Source organism: Heloderma suspectum, chromosome 2 (assembly GCF_057233095.1).
Source record: "Heloderma suspectum isolate Gila_16-S chromosome 2, 16-S_ref, whole genome shotgun sequence".
In the NCBI taxonomy this organism is placed as follows: domain Eukaryota; kingdom Metazoa; phylum Chordata; class Lepidosauria; order Squamata; family Helodermatidae; genus Heloderma; species Heloderma suspectum.
In genome coordinates this window covers 13,251,689-13,259,138 of record NC_139459.1, presented here as the reverse complement: position 1 = coordinate 13,259,138, position 7,450 = coordinate 13,251,689, and the positions used below count along the sequence as shown (strand labels likewise).

Below are 7,450 nucleotides of genomic sequence, written 5' to 3'. Positions count from 1 at the left end.
CCAAGAGATTTGTGGGCCAAAATGGGTGCCAGCACCATCCCTATTCCCAATGAAATGGATTGTTGGTAAATTCAGGACAGGCAGAATGCATGGTTTGCTAGCAATATGTGTGCAGGCCAAACACGAGACTGTCGAAGTTCTCCACATTCCACCTTGAAGCTTGTTCCATCTTGTGTCCATATCAGCTTGCAAGTTTTGTTTTTGTTTTTCTTTTTGCATGAAAATCTATGCATATTTTCACATGTGTTTTTCCAAATATACACATCAATGGTGTGTGTCTTTGAAATGTACACATTCCTATCGCATTAATTAAAGCATGTTTATTTTTTCAGAAAGTACACATTTCTCATGCACATTTTTCAAATGTATGCATTCTGTCAAATGTTCTCTCTTTTTGGTCTGAGAATCACATTGCAAACTCAAAAATGTATGGCCTTTTGCATGTATGGTTGCGGATTGGGTTCAAATCCATGCTGGATCTAGAAGATGTGAACTAGGTAAACCCTGATCAAAAATGAACTGAGATAATGCTAAGCAAGTCTAGGTCTGGTCAGCACCTGAGGGGAGACCACATGGCAACCCATGAAAGTGGCCATGAGTTCCATGGCAGGATATAAATGTACTAAATATACATATACAAGTAATGAACATCTGGGCTTCACTACCTCAAGATTTTGTGACAACTACGACCTTAGAAGGACAGGAAGGCCTGGCGTGCTATGGTCCATGGGGTCACGAAGAGTCGGACACGACTGAACAACAGTCAGAACAACAACAACTATCTTAGATGGCTTTTTTAAAAAAAGAAATGAACAAGTTCGTGGAGGATAGATCTAGTACTGGTTACAAAATATTATAGCTAGTATACCTCTGGATACCGGATGCTAGGAACAAACAACAGGGGAAGATCATGAAAGCGATACTCTGCTTGTGAGCCTCCCAGACTGATCTCTGCTGTGTGATCACTGCTGGAAACAGTCTAGATGGACCTTTTGATTTTATCCAGCAGGTCACTCCTTATATTCTTCAGTTCCCTCGTCAGCAAAACTCTGCAAGAGTCCATAACGCTGGAGGTTCCCCAAAATTGTTGTGCAATTTACTGTCATGTCTTAGGGATATCTATTGAAATAAGCAGGGATTGCTTTGTCATTTCTGCCAAGAAAGTATGGAGTGACAACTCTATTAAAGCTTGAAGACCTGGCCAAGTACACAAAATCTGCTCTGACAAACTAGCAGCTGGGAAGAGAAATTACTGGTTTGTTGTGTGTGATCCCCTAATTATGCATATGCTGTTTCAGGGAGGGAAATGGAGAAGAGTGTTTATTAAGGATGAGCAACTACAGGATTGTAAGGTACCTTACAGTCTCTCAGGAAGAGACAGGAAACCAAAGGGGCTTTTGAAATTGACAAATCAAATCTGAACAATTGACAGACAATGTAATTTGAATCCACTCACTTTGGCGACAGACAGAGGCTTTGTTCAACCCAGTTTGGCAACTTCCTTTTAAACAGATGCTTCATTACCACTCATGTAGTACAGGTTCAACCATCACAGCATAAACACAGAAGAGGAGCCCTGCTGGATCGAATCAGCAATCATTAAAGTCCAGTATTCTCATAGGGCCCCTTCATGGATCACTGCCTTGTTGTGGCGAAGGGGCTTGCGTAACTCAGTGAAGCCATAAGCTATGCCGTGCAGGGCCACCCAAGACGGACAGGTCATGGTGGAGAGTTCTGACAAAATGTGGTCCACTGGAGAAGGAAATGGCAACCCACTCCAGTATTCTTGCCAAGAAAACCCCATGGAACATAGCACAAGGATAAAAGAGATGATGCCGGAAGATGAGCCCCTCAGGTCGGAAGGTGTCCAGTATACTACAGGGGAAGAGCAGAGGGAATTTCCAAGTATGAAGAAATGGAGTAGCACTCATAGTCAACAAAAGGGTGGGAAAAGCAGTATTGGGGTACAATCTCAAAAACGATAGAATGATCTCAGTACGAATCCAAGGCAAAGCATTCAACATCACAGTAATTCAAGTCTATGCCGCAATCACTGAGGCCGAAGCAGCTGAGGTTGATCGGTTCTATGAAGACCTACTACAACATCTTCTAGAATTAACACCAAAAAAGATGTCCTCTTCATCATAGGGGATTGGAATGTTAAAGTAGGAAGTCAAGAAATCACCGGGATAACAGGCAAGCCTGGCCTTGGTGTACAAAATGAAGCAGGATAAAGGCTAATAGAGTTTTCCAAGAGAACACGCTGATCATAGCAAAGCAAACACGCTTTTCCAACAGCACAAGAAGCAACTCTACACATGGACATCACCAGATGGTGAATATCGAAATCAGATTGATTATGTCCTTTGCAGCCAAAGATGGAGAAGCTCCATACATAGGGATGGCGGAGAATTCCGCCACGGATTTCAGTGAGGCCGAATGCACTGGCATTCAGCCCCCTGAAATCCATGGCGGAACGGCCTGCCACCACCCCCGCCCCCCCACGGATTCCCCCCAGGACGAGCTTTACCTGGGGCAGATGTTCCGGATGGCGGTGGCTCAAGCGGCGGCGGCTGGTCTTCCGACCAGCTGCCATTGCCGCCATTTGCAGTCTGGTCTTTTTTTTCTTCTCTTTTTTTACCCAGACATGATAGGCTACATAAAGACTTACGTAGCCTATCACTTCTGGGCAAAAAACAAAAGAACAAAAAAACGGCGTACGCAAATGGCAGCAGCTACGGCAGCTGCCATTTGCGTACGCTTTTTTTTTTTTTAACCCAGAAGTGATAGGCTATGTAAGTCTTTACATAGCCCATCATGGTTAAATACAGGGACGCAAACGGTGGCAGCTACAGCAGCCGCCATTTGCGTCCCTGCTGCCCAGCGGCCGGATGTCTGGCTGCGGGCGGAGCCGGCCGGCAACTCCGCGGAATCCCCGTGGAGCAGAGCCAGCCGGGCAGGACTCCGGGGAAAGGGATGGAGTGCCTCCCCCCCGTCGAGGATTCCGGGGGGGGGGGCGGAGCGCCTCCCCCCCCACCGCGAAGCAGATCCGCGAAACGGTAAGTGACTTTCGTACATCCCTATTACAGTCAGTAAAAACAAGACCTGGAGCTGACTGTGGCTCAGATCATGAGCTGCTTCTTGCAAAATTTTGGCTTAAATTGAAGAACGTAGGAAAAACCACTAAACCATTCAGATATGACCTAAATCATATTCCTTATGAATATATAGTGGAGGTGAGGAATAGATTTCAGGGATTAGACCTGATAGACAGAGTGCCTGAGGAACTATGGACGGAGGTCTGTAACATTGTTCAGGAGGCAGCAACTCAATCCATCCCAAAGGGAAAAAAACGCAAGAAAGCCAAGTGGCTGTCTGATGAGGCTTTACAAGTAGCTGAGGAAAGAAGATAAGCAAAAAGCAAGGGAGAAAGGGGAAGATATATCCAACTGAATGCAGAGTTCCAGAGAATAGCAAGGAGAGACAAGAAGGCCTTCTTAAATGAACAATGCAAAGAAATCGAGGAAAACAACAGAATGGGAAAGACTAGAGATCTCTTCAAGAAAATTGGAGATCTCAAGGGAACATTTTGTGCAAAGACGGGCATGATAAAGGACAAAGAAGGCAGGGACCTAACAGAAGCAGATGAGATTAAGAAGAGGTGGAAGGAATACACAGAAGAACTATACGGGAAAGATCTTAATGTCCTTGATAGCCATGATAGTGCGGACACTGAACTTGAGCCGGACATCCTCGAGAGTGAAGTCAAGTGGGCCTTAGGAAGCATTACTAACAACAAAGCTAGCAGAGATGACAGTATTCCAGCTGAGCTATTTAAAATCCTAAAAGATGATGCTGTTAAAGTGCTGCACTCAATATGCCAACAAATCTGGAACACTCAGCAGTGGCCACAAGACTGGAAAAGGTCAGTTTACATTCCAATTCCAAAGAAGGGCAACGCCAAAGAGTGTTCAAACTACCGTACAATTGTGCTCACTTCACATGCCAGCAAGGTGATGCTCAAAATCCTACAAGCTAGGCTTCAGCAGTGCGAACTGAGAACTACCAGAAGTACAAGCTGGGTTCCAAAGAGGCAGAGGAACTAGAGATCAAATTGCCAACATACGCTCGATCATGGAGAAAGCAAGAGAATTCCAGAAAAACGTCTATTTCTGCTTCATTGACTACTCTAAAGCCTTTGATTGTGTGGATCACAGCAAACTGTGGCAAATTCTTAAAGGGACAGGAGTACCAGACCACCTTACCTGTCTCCTGAGAAACCTGTACGAGGGTCAAGAAGCAACAGTAAGAACCAGACATGGAACAACCGATTGGTTCAAAATTGGGAAAGGAGTACGACAGGGCTGTATATTGTCGCCCTGCTTATTTAATTTATATGCAGAGTACATCATGAGAAACGCCAGGTTGGATGAATCACAGGTCAGAATTAAGATTGCCGGGAGAATTATCAACAACCTCAGATACGCAGACGATACCACCCTAATGGCAGAAAGCGAAGAGGATCTAAAGAGCCTCTTGTTGAGGGTGAAAGTGGAGAATGCAAAAGCTGGTTTGAAACTCAACCTTAAAAAAACTAAGATCAGGGCATCTGGCCCCATCACGTCCTGGCATATAGAAGGGGAAGAAATGGAAGCAGTGACAGATTTTATTTTCTTGGGCTCCAAGATCGCCGCAGACGGTGACTGTAGCCATGAAATTAAAAGACGCTTGCTCCTTGGGAGGAAAGCTATGGCAAACCTAGACAGCATAGTAAGAAGCAGAGACATCACCTAGCCGACAAAGATTCATATAATCAAAGCTATGGTTTTCCCAGTAGCAACATATGGCTGTGAGAGCTGGACTATAAGGAAGGCTGAGCGCAGAAGAATTGATGCTTTCGAACTGTGGTGCTGGAGAAGACTCTTACGAGTCCCCTGGACTGCAAGGAGGTCAAATCAGTCAATCCTAAAGGAAATCAACCCTGAGTGCTCATTGGAAGGACAGATACTGAAGGTGAAGCTCAAATATTTTGGCCCCCTAATGAGAAGAGAAAACTCCCTGGAAAAGACCCTGATGCGGGGGAAGATTGAAGGCAAAAGGAGAAGGGGACGGCAGAGGATGAGATGGCTAGATAGCATCACCGATGCAATGAATATGGACTTGAGCACGCTGCAGAGAGAGCGCAGGACAGGAAGGCCTGGTGTGCTATGGTCCATGGGGTCACGAAGAGTCGGACACAACTTAACGACTGAACAACAACATTCTCATAGGGAAGGCTGACACATCCTCACGGTGAGAAAAGGGTAAAGTGTTCGATTTTTGTTTGGGGTTGTTTTTTGTTTTAAAAAGACATGGCTAAGGATGGGGAAATTGTCCCACTCGGTTCAGATTGGCTTGGAAATAAGGATGGATGAGCATTTTGTTTTAGTGCAGTTTTGATAAGAATTTCTCCATATACTCAAACTTCTCCATATTCAGGATAAAAAGAATTGGAATTTTTTAAAAAAATAAATGTGGGAGAAATTGAAACTCACAGATACATCCATCCGGTATCAGGGCTTGTGCTGCTTTGCTTTTAAATGTCTGTGTTTTGAATCCCTGTGTATTTATCCATGTTAGTGCTGAATTAGGGTAGCCACTGCTTTTTTTTTTTCTGACAAGTTCCTCATTTTTAACAGCTACATAGCAGGCAGATGCATTGTGGCCCTCTCCATGCTGGGAATAGCTGTAGCTATTGAATTTGGCTGGTGTAGATGGGTGAGAATTTATTTGATATGATTTTCCCAAAATTTGGAAAGTTTTTCATATTCAGGAGAGAAAGGATATGAGATTTTAAAAATTCAAATGCATGAAAAAGCAAAACTGACAGATTCACCTATCCCTAATCAGAAATGAGCCAAGTGATTTTAGAAAGCACACGTGGCAATAACTCACCTTGTTTTCTGAGCGGATCCAAAATTTGAACCTTCTCCACCTTAAGCTAAAAGCTTTGCCATGTTCCTGAGCGAATTTCCTTACTTGGTTTAAGTACAGCATATGATCTGCAGTGTGTGTGTAACACTTTTTCTTCAGGGTCTCTAAAGGGACTCCCAGCAAAGGCTTTGTACAGGAACAATTAACATATATTTTAATATCTTAATTAAAAACAATAATAATGCACATATAATAATTTTACAAGCATAACCCACCAAAACAAAGAACAGAGCACAGCCCTCCCAAAGTTCTGTCTTCTAGCTTGAGTCCACGACAAAAATATAAATCAAACTTCTCTCTGACACCTGATTTTTCTGCTGGCTGAAGAAGGAAAACAGTCTCTACTCCATTCACCCCGGCTCCACAGCAATCTTCTCCAGAACTGGATCAGGATCCAGCAACGTGGGAACTTTGTTAAACAGCCCTTTATACAATATAAAAGAACATAAACAAACAAGGAACTCGTCGTGTTTGAAAAAAAAACATAACTCTTTAAAAAAAATATTCAAAAGGAAACCTCCCTACTAACCTGTCTTAAAGTTCAGGGTCTTACAGGGAGGTGAAAACAACCTTCTCCCACACTGCATTTCTAGGAACTGCCTAAAAGGGTGGCCACTCCCTAACTCACTCCGTCCTTTACTGAGCATGTGCCGAATTTTCCCTCAGAATCCTTAAAGAAAAATATACCAGTGGGTTACATGTGCACCATACTTCTGCCCCAAATCCTGTTATTTTCACATCCATCAAGCACATATGCACAAATGTGTGTTTATATGGACATGTGATCAAGGACAAATGGTAACAAGGTCCCTTGCCCCAAGGAGCTTCCAATCTAAGATTCAACACTGACCAGGCAACAGCAGGAAGAGAGGGAGAGGGAGGAAAATGTAATTGTTGCATGCTCTTAGGCATAGTTTGGATGGAGTGTGTGGACTAGGATTACCCTAATACCGAGCCATGGCATCTCCTTTGCTTTGGGGCCCTAATCGGTGCGCCCTCTGCTCCTCTTGCATGGGAAACCTTTCCTGCCACAACTACATAAATCAGCAACAAAAAGACCTCTTTATTCCACCTTTGCTCTTAAGAGGCTCCCAATAGCAACAAGTGCTGTGAAAGCACCAGAAAAGGTTAACATGGAGGAAAGATCATGACCTTTGAATGCTGTGAGCATCAGAGGCGATTGTTCCAAAGAAAACAATCTTTATTTCAATTGTTGTCTTCTCAATTGTTTATTTCCTTTAGCCTCTGACCCCAGAGCCAAACAATAAAAGGAAAGAAATGTACATTTGAACTTAGAGATAAAGGCTGTATTTCATCCCCCCCCCCCCCCGCCGCCTTTTTCTTTTTTTAAACTCTGCAATAGTCAGGCTGACATTGCTATAGGAAAAAAACACACACAGAGTCCCAAACCCAAATGGTGAATCTGATCTTTCAGGGAGTGAGAGATTCTATTCATTACAAGTATATACTCATCCCC

At 43.7% G+C, this 7,450-nt stretch overlaps 1 long non-coding RNA gene across 1 annotated transcript; it reads right to left on the bottom strand.

Moving 5' to 3' along the window:
• Window positions 1-308: 308 nt before the first annotated feature.
• On the bottom strand, window positions 309-6,571 carry LOC146351918 (uncharacterized). Its single transcript, XR_014787336.1, has 3 exons — window positions 6,503-6,571; window positions 5,935-6,397; window positions 309-1,875 (listed from the first exon to the last, which is right to left on the bottom strand). It is a non-coding gene; the product is annotated as an uncharacterized LOC146351918 (long non-coding RNA).
• Between the last annotated feature and the right edge of the window lie 879 nt (window positions 6,572-7,450).